Here is a 16,211-nt window from a genome sequence, read left to right on the forward strand (position 1 = left end):
CTCTTAAAGAATAACTTTACATCCTTTTAGGCTAGGTATAGGAATAATATAGACCTCCAGATTTTGTTGAACTGGTACTCCCAAAAATTTTGGACACTAGCTACAGTGTCTAGGCCTGTTGGGCGTTGTAGTTTATCTGGAAGACTACATAATCCCCACACCTGCTTTGGACCAAAGGCACTGACCTAGCGATACAGAGAAGTATCCTATCCCTGTGCTGGCAAGTTTGGTGCCACAGAAAACAAGTCTTGAGCCAGGAGAACTCCATACTAAGGAAGAAAAAACAGAATCCTTAATAGGCATCCATTTATTGGATGCAGGGCTGATGAGAGGAAGGGGAAATGGATGCAAATTATCAGAGTCCAGCAATTCTGAGGGGGGGGGGGTAAAGACTTGACTATAAGGTGCATACAGACTGATTAAAAACACCAGAAAGTCCAAAAGATTGTTCCTGTTTTTTTTTCTGATTATATTTTGGAGACACAAATAAAGTAAAATAATTTTATTGCAGAATACAATGGGCTCTTGGTATCTGCTGGGGTTTGGTTCAGGTTCAGGGATCCCCTATGTATAACAAAATCTATACTCAAGTCCCCATATATATATAATGGCATATCAAAAGGGCAAAATTAAGATTTGCTCTTTGGAATTTAAAATTATATATTTTCAAGCTGTGGATGGTTGAATTTGTGGATGCAGAATTGGTGGATATGGAGAGCTGACTGTATTTTCTATCAGTTCCCGATACAATTTGTATTCATTTCTATGAATTGCAGCAGTAGCTTGCTACAATTTACAAGGTTTAATTGATCTGTTGCTGCAACTTTCCAAAGAAACTTTTTGGGGGGAGGTGTTTATTTATTTATTTACTTAGTTAACCTTCTTCTTCCCTCACAGTCACTGTATCAGCAGGATTCACCCTCCCTTCTGTTCTGCATCCACCGTCTGGTTAAAAGCAAGTTGGCTAGATTAAATATTCCTTATCCTGTCTCCCTAAGTAAGAAGGATTAGTCCCTTCATTTTTCACCAAGGTCTTCAAAATACATTTTAGCTGAGATTTCTGTCCAAATTTCCAAACAGAAGATATGTTCTCTCTTTCTTGCTCTGTATATGTGTTTATTTGAATGACAAACTGTAAGAGCCACCATGACTGATATATGATGTGCTACATCACCAGGGGCTATCCCTAGGTCTCAGGTCCAGAAACCTCAGGCACTGAGCCTTCCCTGCTGTGCTACCTCAGTTGGGGAATGTCTTCCTCTTGAGACTGAATAAGCAGCACATCCAAGCAGCACATTAAAACCAGAACTTTTTATTAAAACTGTGGGAGCCTATGGTTCATGACTTGTCAGGCTATGAAGTCTTGCTTTAGTACACAAGGTTTAACTTGTTCTAAATCATTAGATTTTTTTTAAAACTTGTTACATGGTGTTCTGTTGTCTCTATCCTGACCTGTAATCTTTTGATGCAGGGCAGAACTGGCAAAACCATCTCTTAGTATTCCTTGCCTAAGAATACCCTATGAAATTCATGGAGTTGCTTGAAGGCACACAGACAAAGTATTTATGAGTTATTGGTTTGGCCCAGTAGGAAGGGATATCACAAGGAAGGGTCCATACTTGATGGCTGAGTTCAGAAAGAGAGGGAGAGCTAGAGAGGAGTTACAGTTTCTGGGGCTGATGAATAGGCTATTTTCACCTTGAAAAAGTTAGCGGTATTGTCAGTTACTGTATATACAGTGGGCTCTTGTTATTTGCTGGGGTTTGGTTCCAGCCCTCCCTCACATGCATACCAAAATCTGTGGATGCTCAAGTCCTATTATATATATGGTGTCCCATATACAAAATGACAAAATCAAGGCTTGATTTTTTTTTATTTTTTAAAAATTTCAAGCCATGGATGGTTGAATCTATGGATGCCGAATCCACGGATATGGATATGATTATTTATTAGGAAACAAAAAAGTAAAATTCGTTCTAGTGGAACTTCTATATTGCATTTGCATCTATTTTGTATGTTTTTATTTAGGGCTTTGAGATTGCATCCAGTCATTGAAGTACTGTTGAGTGGCACAGGCAAAAAAGCCTTGCAATCAAGTCATTCTCTGACACCACATTGTATGCCTGGAACTTTGGGGGCAGTTCATAGGTGTCAAATTTTAATATGCAGCTCGTTGTACAAAATTGGCACCCAATCTGGGGCCTAACTTGAAATTGCAAACATGAAATTACTGTCATGGGGGTGTGTAGAAAATTGGGCTTAAATTTGGAAAGAATTTGTTGAGAAAGTATTGAGAAAAGAAGATGGAAGGTTACCTCCAGAAGAAGAACTGAAATTTTGGATGGAATATAAGGATGGAAATGGTTCTGAGGAAGGGGAGCACTGAGGGGTATATAAAATAATGTTTTAGAAAGTGATAGTATGTAATAGAATGTAAGAAGACATATGTTTATTAAATATTATAAAAATTAATAAAAAAAGAAAGAAAATTGGACTTAAATTGCTAACATGGTATCTACAATGTTAACAGAAGACTGTAAATTTAGAAGACTGTATATGACTGGAGCAGATAACAATACAGAATGTTATGTTAGCCTAAAACCGGTGCAATCAAAACCATTATAATAAAGGGATTATATTTAAAAAAAGAAGCAAAAACATCTGAAATGATCAAATTGTGTAAGTATTTTTGTTAGGCTTTGTTTATTTGTTTATTTTTATTTTTTGGTAAGCGATGTACTGAAAACAAAATGCCATCTCTGATGGGCCAAATTGACATTTGAACTGACATTTTGTGGAAATGCACCAAAGAATATGGTGATGTAATAGGGCTACTTGCTTGACCATGCGAATTACTCCTGACAATCACTGGGTTGTATTAAACCTTTTCTTATTGGGCTTGCCCTCTAGTGGCAGTTCTCTTGAACACAAGTAAAAGTAAATACTTGAAGGCCATTGCACAATCATTGTATACAATAATATTGTAGAAGCAAGTCTGTTTGGATATTTTGTTTTTCTCATAATTTCTTCTGTTAACACAGCAACACATTTAAGTTCATTTTGCTTCCTAGCTTTTTCATATTTTCATTTTATTTCTTGATAGATTTCTTCTGAATCAAGCTGTTCTTCAATAAACATGTTTCTTCTGAGGCCAGTGGTATAATGCAACCAGAGCTTATAGGGCAAAGTCCCTGGAGTTTATAAATACCACAGAATATGACATCAGTTGCCATGCCCCTTAGACTCTCCTGTTGCCACTGAGTTTAACTAGAGTCTCCACAACAGTTGTCAAATACAGTACAGTAAATTGCTTTTTCCAGCAGCAATGCATTGATACCAGCAGTCAGTGCTGTAATCGAATGTCTCTTGAACTGGTTTGGTTTTGCTGGGGCTCCAGTGATGACAAACATTTTAGAGACTGAGGCCTGTTACAGACTGCCAAAATAAAGCTGCTTCGGGTCTCTTTGGAGGTATGCTATTCAAATGATGCATGCATCCTAAGAATCCGGAAGCTGCACCAAAGCTGCCCTCCAGTGCTTAGGAACGGAGTATGGCTTTGGCGTGACCTCCGGACTCTTAGGACCCATGCATCATTTAAATAGCAAACCTCCAAAGAGACCCGAAGCAGCTTTATTTTGGCAGTCTGTAACAGGCCCGAGTGTCCAAACGGCAACCCAAAACCCACTTATTTATCACAAAGTGCCATGTCCCTCTGATTTTCTAGTAACAAACTCTGGTGAACTCTGTGCTGAGGTGATGGCATGTGTGCCCACAGAAAGAGCTCTGAGTGCCACTTCTGGCACTCATGCCCTAGGTTCACCACTGCTGGTCTAGACCATTCCCTCTGACTGTCTCAATTGGCAGGGACAGTCTAAATTAATTCTCTACTATTCCATTTTCTTTCCTTCTGACATTTCCCCTTTATCCTCACCTTACTTCCATTGCTTCAAACTGAGTTCAAAGTGCAAGGGTAGTTTGCACTCAACTCAGCAAGAATGGAAGGAGGGGGGTGGGAAAATATTTCTCTTTCCAGTAGGATCAGACAAAACCAAACATCTTCAGCCCCTTTTAGCTTGTGTCTTCTTCCTCATTGATAACATTTGCCTTCTGGATGACACTCTGATGTTGCTTGGCTATGCGTGTCCCAGTGTTCATCTATGAAATCTTGGAGGGGATGTTAGAGCCATTAAATTTACAAAAGACTTGCTCCTAGAAGGAAACCACCTGTATTTTTGGATTTTTCCTGGAGGTATTGTTCCAGTCATGATGAGGGCCTACACTTAAAAGTTTCTACCTACGGCACTGAATCAGCGAATCAGAGAATCGTAGAATTGGAAGAGACCAGAAAGGCCATCCAGTCCAACCCCTGCCATGCATAAAATCTCAATCAAAGCATCCTGACAGATGGCCATCCAGCCTCTGCTTAAAGACTTCCAAGGAGGGAGACTCCACTACACTCCGAGGGACTGTGTTCCACTGTCGAACAGCCCTTACTGTCAGGAAGTTCCTCCTAATGTTGAGGTGGAATCTCTTTTCCTTCAGATTGCATCCATTGTTCCGGGTCCTAGACTCTGGAGCAGCAGAAAACAAGCTTATTCCCACCTCAATATGACATCCCTTCAAGTATTTAAACAGGGCTATCATATCACCTCTTAACCTTCTCTTCTCCAGGCTAAACATCCCCAGCTCCCTAAGTCGTTCCTCATAGGACATGGTTTCCAGACCCTTCACCATTTTAGTCGCCTTCCTTTGGACATGCTCCAGTTTCTCAATGTCCTTTTTAAATTGTGGTGCCCAGAACTGGACACAATATTCCAGGTGGGGCCTGACCAAAGCAGAATATAGTGGCACTATTACTTCTTTGATCTAGACACTATACTTTTATTGATGCAGCCTAAAATTGCATTGGCCTTTTTAGCTGCCGCATCGCACTGTTGACTCATGTTCAACTTGTGTTCTCCTTGGACTCCTAGATTCCTTTCACATGTAGTCTCGTTCAGCCAGGTGTCACCCATCCTATATCTGTGCATTTTATTTTTCTGCCCTAAGTGCAGTACCTTACAATTTTCCGCATTGAAGTTCATTTTGTTAGCTTTGGCCCAGCTTTCTAGTCTATTCAGGTCATTTTGAATTTTGATCCTGTCCTCTGTAGTATTAGCTATTCCTCCTAATTTGGTGTCATCTGCAAATTTGATGAGTATGCCCCCAATTCTGTCATTCAAGTAATTGATAAAGATGTTGAGTAGCACTGGCCCCAGGACAGAGCCCTGTGGGACCCCACTGGTCACCTCTCTCCAGGCTGAAAAAGAGCCATTGTTGAGCACCCTTTGGGTTCGGCCAGTCAACCAGTTACAAATCCATGTAACAGTTACCTTGTCTAGCCCACACTTTACAAGCTTGTTTGCAAGAATGTCATGGGAAACCTTACTGAAATCAAGATATACTATATCCACAGCATTCCCTTCATCTACCAAGCTGGTAATTTTTATCAAAGAAAGAGATCAGGTTTGTCTGGCATGACTTCTTTCTCTGAAACCCATCTTGACTTTTTGTGATTATGGAATTGCCATCTAGATGTTCACAGACTCTCTATTTAATGATCTTTTCTATAATCTTCCCTGGTATTGATGTCAGACTAAGTGGACGATAATTGTTGGGATCCTCTTTTTCCCCCTTTTTGAAGATGGGGACAACGTTTGCCCCCAGTCTGCTGGGACCTCCCCTGTTCTCCAATATTACATTTGCCAGTTCTTTTAATAGCCTTGGATGTAGTTCATCTGGTCCTGGAGACTTAAATTCATTTAGATTAACAAAATATTCCTGTACTCTCTCTTTACTTATTCTCTGCTGATTTTCTCTTATTCTGTCTTCTGCTCCTTTATCCTCAGGTTGAGCACCCTTTTCCTTTTCTGAGGTCCGTTACAGACCGCTGAGAAGCCGCTGGTTGCAGCGTCCAGGAACCGCGCGTCCGGAAAATCGCGCTCTTTCCTTCGCACTCGCGGCATCACTTCCGGGGCGCGACGTGCAGACGCAGAGCATCCACTACGTCAAAATGGCAGCAGGCATGTGGAACGGCCGTCGCCATTTGTTACGGACTCAGTCTGTGGTAGGGTTAGGGGCGTCTGGAAGAGACGCCCCTTTCTAACCCTAGCACGGACTGAGTCCGTCCTAGGGTGCCCGTGTGTAACGGGCCTGAGAATACTGAGGCAAAGAAGCTGTTGAGTAATTCTGCCTTTTCTCTGTCCCCTGTTAGCATTTTGCCATTTTCTCCACATAGTGGCCCTTCTTCTTCCTTTTGCTGTGGACATATCCAAAAAAGCCCTTTTTATTGTTTTTAGCCTATCTAGCAAGCCTGAGTTCATTCTGTGCTTTAGTTTTTCTGACCTTTATCCCTACACATTCTCGCTATTTGTTTGAATTCCTTTTTCATGATTTCCCCCTTTTTCCATTTCTTATACATGTTCCGTTTAAAACTTAGCTCGGTTGAATGTTCCTTAGTCATCCATCCTGGTTTCTTGAGACACTTCCCATTTTTCTTTCTCACTGGAACTATTTGAAATTGTGCCTTCAGTATCTCTCTTTTGAGAAACTCCCATCTGTCCTGAACTCCCTTCTCTTTTAGTATTTCTGACCACGGAATCACCCTCAATACTTCTCTAAGTTTACTGAAATCCGCTCTCCTAAAGTCTAGAATGCATGTCTGACTATGCCTGGCTTAGAAATGGAAAAAGGGGGAAATAAGGAAAAAGGAATTCAAACAAATAGCGAGCACGTGTAGGGATAAAGTCAGAAAAACTAAAGTACAAACTGCAGGAGAACATGGTCACTTTCACCTAATGATCCCACCACTCGCAACCCATTAACCAAGTCATCCTTGTTGCCTGAATTCCTCATTTTTGACTGTCCTATATACTTTCACTGCTCCACCATTCTAACCTCACTGTGTTCATAATATCCCCACGTCCTATCTTGCAAACAAAGATAATACAGTTCGCCCTTTGTTCATGTGTATGCTCAAGCCCCATTTAAATGAATGGGCCTCGTGCACGCGGCGGCGTGGCGGCGTAGTGGCACACGTGCGCCACGGGCACTCACTCCATTCATCCATATGGGATGTGCCACCACTTCCTCCCTGCGTAGCTTTCATCGTATTCTGAAAGCTGCGTAAGGCATGCCTGTGTATGACATGGGAACACTGTAACCCAGTGTGACCCGTCAGTGTTTTTCAAAAGGTATATAAGTAAAGATGATAGTCATATTCACAAAGCCCAGCAGGGCCAGTACAAAATAGTTTTCAGAGCAGAAAATGTTGCTCCACTTCCTGTCTGTCAAGGTCCATATAACGCAGAGCCTACTAAATTATGCTGGTATATAAAGCAAAATTTTCAGCTATCTCTCCCAGCTAGAGAAGCTCTTTACTATTCCTTGGTAGTAAAAATACAGTAACAGTAAATGAAATAATGGACAATTTGCTGTTCTTTCATGACATGCAAAATCAGCTGCCCGAGGCAGCTGCCTCATTCTGCCTAATGGTAGCACAGCTTCTTATGCCTAGTAGAAAAATGACAGCCTCAGCGTCAGTGCCATTAACAAGTTAGAAATGCTTCTAGGTTGGCTCAATTAGACAAGCTAAAGTCTTGCCATGTCAGCAAAAAAACCAAAAACCTTTCTGCTCTTCCGGACTGATTTCGATCCCATGCTTAAAGATTTCAGGAGTCTGTGGATGTTAATCCTTTTCCCTTCTATCCTCTGATGTTTAGATTCCTTAATTTTTGAACACACATTTCAGCTTCTCACATTGACACCAGTCTCTTTCAGTCCACTTTCTTGTTTTAAGGAAATGTAAGGTGTGAAATTATACCACACTGTAAATTACAGCCCCCAAATATTTCTTTCTCATACTGCTTATACTGTATCTTATACTGTTTTCTAGAACTTTGGAAAGGATAGTTTCTTGGACTATGATTCCCTGAATTCCCATCAACATCAGGGCTGGCTCTAGGTATTTGGCCACCCTAGGCGAGAAATATTTTGGCACCCCTGTCACCCATCATAATTATTTTCACCCCTTGATTTCCGCTGTTTCATTTGTTAAAGCTAAACATGATAAAACTTAGGTTCCAATCTCTCGTCACAGTATTGATAATTAGTCAAAAATCCGATTAGGTTTTTACAGGTTAAAGACTTTTTTTATTGCTGAGATATTTGGAATGGAAACTAATGCATACATATTCCTTTTGCAAGCTGGAAGCATTATTCATTCTAATGATGTGGAAACATCTGGATTCCATCCCCATGAATTTGTGGGGTAGTAGTGGTCCATCTATGACCCCTAAACTAAAAATCTTCACCCAATGGGCAGAAAAGGGTGTCAGAAAGAGAAGAAAACCAGTAGGGTCACCAGGTGAGAGGACCAGGGCTGCTGCTACACTTCAGAATTAATGCAGTTTGACACCACTTTAGCTGCCCTTGGCTCCCATGGTGACCGGCTGTCCTAACTGCAAAGGAGGACAAGGCACTGCAAAATGTAGGTCTTTCAAGTGAAATGGAGAACGTGACTAAGTAAAAGCTAAAACCCCTCATATAAATATAAATTCATGCCTTAGTGATGCTCAAAAAGGAGGGCATTTTTGGAATTCCTCCTGGACAGAAGACTGAAATGTAAGATATACCCTGGAAAAAGAGGACATCTAGTCATCTTGCTGGTTCCATGTTATGGAGCCCTGGGATTTCTAGTTTGTTGTGGCTCCGCTGCTCTCTGACTGAGAAGGCGAATTCTCCTCCCAAAATCCAGATCCCAGGATTTCACAGCATGGAGCCAGGACAGTTAAAGCGGTGTCAAATTGAATTATTTCTGCAGTGTAGGTGCAGCCCGTGAAAAAAGGATGGGAATGACTTCAGGGCAAGAAAGAAAAGACACATAGTAGGCACACCATTTACAGCGCTTTAGAAATAAACTATAATAATAATAATAATAACAATAACACCGCCAAGAGTCGGCAAGCCACACTTTCTCAGCTTCAGAGGAAGGCCATGGCAAAGCTTCTCTGAACTCATATTACCAAGAAAACCCCATGATAGGTTTGCCTCAGGGCAGGGCAGACCTCTTCCTCTTCCTCCATTCCAACCTTCTGTCTAGGAGGTTTTCTAAAACATCCTCCATTTTGAACATGACTAGGAAGCATACATTTACATTCCTAGGAGTGTTTGGAGCTTTTCTTGTGTCCTGTCCTCCCTTTTTCTTTAATGTTTTCCATTTTGTGGTGCCTTCCTTTGCAGTGAAGACATTTGGGAAGAAGACCAAGCTTTTAAAGTGGATTGTTGGAGCCAGTGTGGACTAGTTGTTTGAGCATTGGACTATGACTCTGGGCTCAAATCCCAGCTCGGCCGTGGAAACCCACTGGGGGACTTTGGGAGAGTCACACTCTCTCAGCCTCAGAGGAAGGCCATGGCAAGCCCCCTCTGAACAAACCTTGCCAAGGAAACCCCAAGAGAGGGTGGCCAGGAGGCAGAAAGGACTTGAGGACACACAACAACAACAAAAAGTGGGTCTAGGAATCAGAGAAAAGGGTGAGTGAGTGGGAAGGGAGTGGGTGGATAGGGAAGGAATAGTCTGGTCAAAGTCTGGGAAGGAGAAGGAGTTATTGGTGGGGGGGGGAGAAATGGGGCCATGGAAACCCACTGGGTGGCTTTGGGGGAGTCACACTCTCTCAGCCTCAGAGGAAGGCCATGGCAAGCCTTTCCTGAACAAGTCTCTCTCTTGGCAAGAGAGAGAGGGAGAGAGGAAGGAAGGAAGAGGAAAGAAAGGGGGAAAGTAGGAAAGTAGGAAGGAAGGAAAGAAGGAAAGAAGGAGGGTGGGAGGGACAGGAGGAAAGAAAGAGGGAGGGAAGTAAGGAAAAGGAGAGAAGGAAGGAAAGAAGGGGGAAGGAAAGAAGATAGAGGGAAGGAAGGAAGGAGGGAGAAGGGAGGCACTATGCACTCCACAACAAACACCAGCTCCCAGAATTCCATAGCCTTGAGCCAGAAAGAGTTAAAGCAGTGCCAAACCGGGTTAATTCTCCAGTGTGGATGCAGCCCAGGAGTTGCAGAGCACAGCAAATTTCTTCCCTCCTTTCAGCCTCAGCAAGCAGCTCTCTCTTGCTGCTACTTGGAGGCTGGCAGTGCTGCTGGATGCTCTGTTTGGCTGATTCTATGATCCTCAGGCTAAAGCCACTCTCTTTCTTTCACTCTCTCTGGTGCCTCCTAGAGATTGGCGCCCTAGGCAGCTGCCTAGTTCACCTATATGGATGAGCTGGCCCTGATCAACATGGTCACTGAGAGTTGTAGTCCAAAAAAGTAACTGTTCCACTATCTTCTATTCTTACATCTCCCTTTCAGAACCAGACTCCTTCCAGTGATCACAAACATTTCTGAGAAATGGGAGCCCAGCAGACATAGCCTAGCTACATGATAAAAATGATTCTTTATTTTTAAACTACTTCTATGCCCTCCAGTGATAGATTAAATATGAGGGCTTCATTGTTACGAGGAACCCTTTGTTATAGGAATACCTCATGCCACTTACCAGTAGCTACATCTTAACCTAATTTTAGTCACAACCTGTGGAAATTGTTCATATAATTGTAATATAGCACACCAAATAGTTCTTTTTGTAGCTGACTTCAGTACAAATCCCAGAGCATTTCAAAAATGGCTTAAAAGCTGTCAAAAAGCAACAATAATAATGGTTAAGATGCTTTCATTCAAAAATTCAGAAACAGAAAGACTGTAATCCTCTGTCACTGACGCTTGAAGTCATTCCACACAAATCAATAATATTACTTCAAAATACTCCAGTTTTGGCTCACAGCCGAAAACAGCTGTATTTGTTCTGCCCATCTAAGCTTTGCTGGGAGTTTGTTCTATAATCATTAATACTTGAAAGGCAATTGATTTCAATCAAAATGGAAGACATTCCAACTAGCATGAAGCAGCTAACTTAACTGAACATCTATGAACAAAGCCTGGAAAAGGTTGAAGAGAAAAGGAAAAAGTGCTTACATGCCTGAAAAGTAAGTGGGCAGAAGCATGCAGAAAATACTAACCTTAGCTCCCAGATTAAATTAAGGCTGATGAAAAGTCTGTTTGATGAAATGTACCCTGCCCTATCCACATAAGAAAACTGCAGGTATGCTTGTTTAGTAAATAATTCAGAAAATTTGGAAAACAATGTAAATGTTTTTTTATATTTTATTAACAAATAAGATTGCATAATGAATATTATTCCCAGAATGGCAGTAAGTAAAACAGACTATACATTTATTCAAATTGTGTGAGAGTAAATGCATTAACTCAATAGCAGTTCTTTAACCAGAACAAATTAGAACACAAATTAAAGAACAGAAAATTTAGGATTTGGTTTAGGTTTAGGATTTGGAATACCAAGCAACAGAAACCAGGCAGTAGATAATAAGAGCAAGGATGGAATTTACAGCACACTACTAAACTACAATTATTCTGATGTGGTGTAGAGATAAGACATAGGACGATATCACATGATGGGTTTTGCAGCTCCAATCCGAAGTCACTCCTGGTCCAACCATGTGAAGTCACATTAAAACGTGATAGATTATCACACGTGATTGCTTTCTATGGGTTTTACTTCCGAGGCAGATCCAAAGCCAATCAAAAGTGACTCCTGATTTTTGTGAATTCAGTAACAAGCGAATTCACAAAAAAAATTTCCAAGCCCACTTCGATTTCAATCCAAATTGGTCTGGTGTGAAATGCAACTTTGCTTCTGTCCTGGTACACCCCCCCAAACCTCCAAGGTGGCAAATTTCCCATGATGCAGTGCTGCAAATTTGCTCCGTTTGCTTCTGGTACTACTTCAAGAACAGAAGCTGCATAATATTTCTTTAATAATCATAATAATAATTTCTTTCCTGCCTCTCCTCAAAACTCGAGGCATGGTACACAAAGGAGAACAAGGCACCCTGCCTCCAGCTGTGAAGAGAGGCAGGAAAGAATTTTTAAAATAATAATAATAATAATAATAATAATAATAATTCTTTAATAATAAAAACAATTTATTTCTTACCTCTCCGCAAGGCTGGAGGCAGGGTATCCAAAGGAGAACAAGGCACTGCAAAATAATAACAACAACAACAACAATAATAATAATTTAATAGTTTGCTGAGGCATCAGAGCTCTCTGACAGAGAAGGCTCAATGTCTCACGACACTACAGTTCCCAGAATTCCATAGCACTGAGCTAGGATAGTTAAAGTGGAGTCAAACCGGATTATTTCCTTAGTGCGGATGCAACCTAAGAGAAGGCAACTGTTACAAAGAGAAGGAGTGTGGATTGGATTCAGGGTGGTGGTACTTTAGGGAGCTTGGAGAATAAGGGAAACAGGATCATTTCTACACTCCTCCAAAATGGATCTCCTTCAGATCAAAAGGATTTCCTTCCAAGTAAAGCTTCAGTTTCTACAGTAATTATTTTGCAGTGAAAGAATTTATTATTATTATTATTATTATTATTATTATTATTATTATTATTTCAATAATAATAATAATAATAATAATAATAATAATAATAATGTGTGGAGGCTCTGACACAGAGGATAGATGTAGATGTGGCAGAAATGGATCAGGAGAATGACAGGAGGATATATGTAGATGTAGCTGAAATGGATGAGGAAAATGACAGGAGGATAGATGTAGATGTGGCTGAAATGGATGAAGAGAATGACAAGAGGATAGATGTAGATGTGGCTGAAATGGATGAGGAGAATGACAGGAGGATAGATGTAGATGTGGCTGAAATGGATGAGGAGAATGACAAGAGATGTAGATGTGGCTGAAATGGATGAGGAGAATGACATGAGGATAGATGTAGATGTAGCTGAAATGAATGGTAAAATAGAAGGGAGGAGGAAACGTGGTGACTCTGCATGGTATGTACTGGTGTGATAATTTATTTTGTACTCGCTTCACTTTGACCCAGGAATGACCAGAATTCTACTCTTCAAGTGAGATAATCACGTGAATTGCCTTGGATTCGAACTGACTCTGTTTCTCCTTCCCATCAGATTTGCTTTGGATTTTAGTTCAAATTTCACATGTGATAAACTCCATAGCTAACCAGCTAAACAATTGCCATATACAATGAATGCTCAGCCTGGTTGACTGGGGAGGGGGAAAGCAGACCATCAGAAAATGTAGAAATGGCATAAAAGTGAAGACATTACTCCTTCTTTGGAAACTCTGTCATGCCCATTGTTCAGGGAATATGCTATTGCTACTGCTTGCTACCCAGAGGCCACCTATAAAGGGAAACAATACATATATGTTTATGGACATCAGTAGTGTTGTAATAATAATAATAACAACAACAACAACAACAACAACAACAACTTTATTACGGCCATTTGGCCAGCACCTTTGTTGCCCCTGAACTTAGCTGTAATCCTCACGGTAACTGGAAGGAAAATTGATTTCCCCAGTATTTCTTATTTTTATGACTTATCCCTGTTGTAAGCTAAAGTACATACAACATTTCACAGATGCAAACTGAGCCACATGTGGCTGAGCTACATCATCACAGTGTGGCCAAAAGAGTATGGTCAGGGAACACAAGGGCAAATATGTTATTAATGAAGAAAGATGTACACAGTTACTATTTAAAGCAGAGAAACACTGGAATGTATGTACTTGGTTTAGAAAGGGCAGGGTTTCACCCCTTTATCTCCTCTCCCCACTCCTGAGTTAACTGAATACAAACTACATACTTGTGCATTTTGAACTTAGGATTTTATCGTAGGAGAAATAAAGGTGAAACTGATCTGGAGAGTAGCAGTTTTCTCTGTGCCACTCTGAATGATGTATCATATCCATTCTCTTCCCAAGGGGGGATGGTCATCAAAGCATGTCTTTTATTGAATGAGAGTGGGCAAAAGGCACACTTTGATATTCCTGTGATGATGATGGAACTGAGAGAAAGCCTTCTCCCCAAAATCTCAGAATTTAGGCAGATTCATGTAGGAAGTGTGAACCGACGCCATATAGGGTTTTAAATGTCATAATCAGCACTTTTAATTTCTTCCTAGAAACTATAGTCAGTGAAACTGTTTCAACAGGGCAGTTATATGTTCCCTGTAACCAGCCCCAGTCAACAGCCTGGCCACAGCATGTTGGACCTACTACAGTTTCCAATCAGTTTCCAAACGCTGTCCCATGTAGAGCACTTTACAGTAATCCAATCGAGATGTAATCAAGGCATGTGTTATTGTGACCAGCTCTGATGTCTCAAAGAACAGGAGTAGCTGGTACACTAGCTGTGCAACCACATTACTGGCAACTGCTGAAACATGGGCATCCAGGCTCAAGTTGCCCAAGGTATGAACCTGCAGTCTCAGTGAGAGTGTAACAGTTAACTCCATCCAGCACAGGCTGGATCCTTATCCCTTGATCTGCCTTATTACTGACCAGAAGCACCTCTGCCTTGTCTGGATTCAGCTTCAATTGGTTTCTCCTCACCCAGTCTATTACAACACACTAGTTTACCACCAAACAGCTTCCTTGGAGTTAGATGTAAAGAAGAGACAGAGTAGGGTGACATCTGCGTACTGGTAACACTAAACTGCAAAATTCCAGATGACCTTTCCCAGCGGTTTTATGTAGATGAAAAGGCATGGGGGACAAAACCAATCCCTAAGGAACCTCACAGGCCAGCAGGAGGGAATACAGTAGGAAACTCCCAACACCACCTTCTGAGTTATCCCCTCCAAGGACTGGAACCACTGTAGAACAGTGTATTTAAGGCCCATTAGAGAGATATCTCAGAAAGATATCATGGTCATTGGTATTGAAAGCCACTGAGAGGCCCAGCTGAACCAATGGGGACACAATCCTTCTGTCCAGTTCCTGAAATAGGTCAACCATCAAGGTGACCAAAGCTGTTCTTGTCCCATAACCAGGCCTGAAACCAGACTGAAATAGATCTAGATAATCTGTCTCATCTAGAAACTGATGGAGCTGAGAAGCCAGCACCCACTCCAGAACTGTGCCCAAGAATGGGATGAGTGGCCTATAATTATCCAGTATAATAGGACTCAGGAAAGGCTTTTTCAGAAGAAGTCTTACAACAGCCTTCTTCAGGCATGTTGGGACCATGCCTTATTGTAAAGAGGCATTAATCACTCTCCATGTCCCCTCACTCAGCCCTCTTCATGCCTAGTAACCTAGGAAGGCCAAGGATGTAGTATTTATGTAGTGTCTACACTGGCCAAAAAGCCAGGGAGAGTCTTTGGTACACATATGGTGACTTTCACCTCTCCAAGGATCTTGTCCAGATCCTCAGAACTAAGTTTAGGACAATGATATTTTTTACATTTTAAAAAAAATCTCTACATCAGAAGTGGGCAAAGTATGGCCCTGGGGACACATGTGGTCCCCCATGGATGTTTTGTGGCCACTAACAACTCCAGAAACCCACAGACTGATCTTATTTTTGCTAAAAATGAGGGCAGATTGCTGTTCCAGGCAAAACAATTTCCTTTTTAAAAAAGTTGAAAGACTTTCCTTTCTGTTTAATGTTTCCTCCCCCCCCCCCCAAAAAAAAAGCATTTTTGAGAACCAGAAGTGGACTTGGGGTTTTAAAAATGTATTTTGGTAGTCTGTGTGCCCAGCATGGTATAGTGGTTTGAGCATTGGACAGGATTCAGTTCCCCACTGGGCAATGGAAACCCAGTGCATGACCTTGAGTGTGAGTCACACACTCTCAGACCCAGAAAACCCTGTGATAGGGTCACCTTAGGGTCTCCATAAGTCAAAAATAACAACAACAATGTCCATGTGACTCCCTGACCTTCTGCAGTTTCGTCTAAGCACTCCACAGCTAAATATAATTGGCATCTGATAAGTAATAAAATACTGTATCTATTTCAAGGAAAAACTAAGCAGCATATAATAATTGTTACCTACTTCCAACTCTAGCCTTGGGGGGGGGGCGCAAGCTTAGAGGCTGAGGGTATTGTACTTTATGTGCAGTAGCAATTCCCACTTTCAGTTGTTGTTTAGGCAGGAGTTTTTGCTTAAAGTGTCACCAGATATGTCTTTGGGAATAGCTACCTGAGATTTTGCAGAATTACTGCCTGTTAACAGCATAGACACCATCATGATGGGCAGATCAGTGGTCTGCATCAGCATAAGACAACGTCATTTATG

The sequence above is a fragment of the Sceloporus undulatus genome, chromosome 1 (genome assembly GCF_019175285.1).
Source record: "Sceloporus undulatus isolate JIND9_A2432 ecotype Alabama chromosome 1, SceUnd_v1.1, whole genome shotgun sequence".
NCBI classification, from domain to species: Eukaryota; Metazoa; Chordata; class Lepidosauria; order Squamata; family Phrynosomatidae; genus Sceloporus; species Sceloporus undulatus.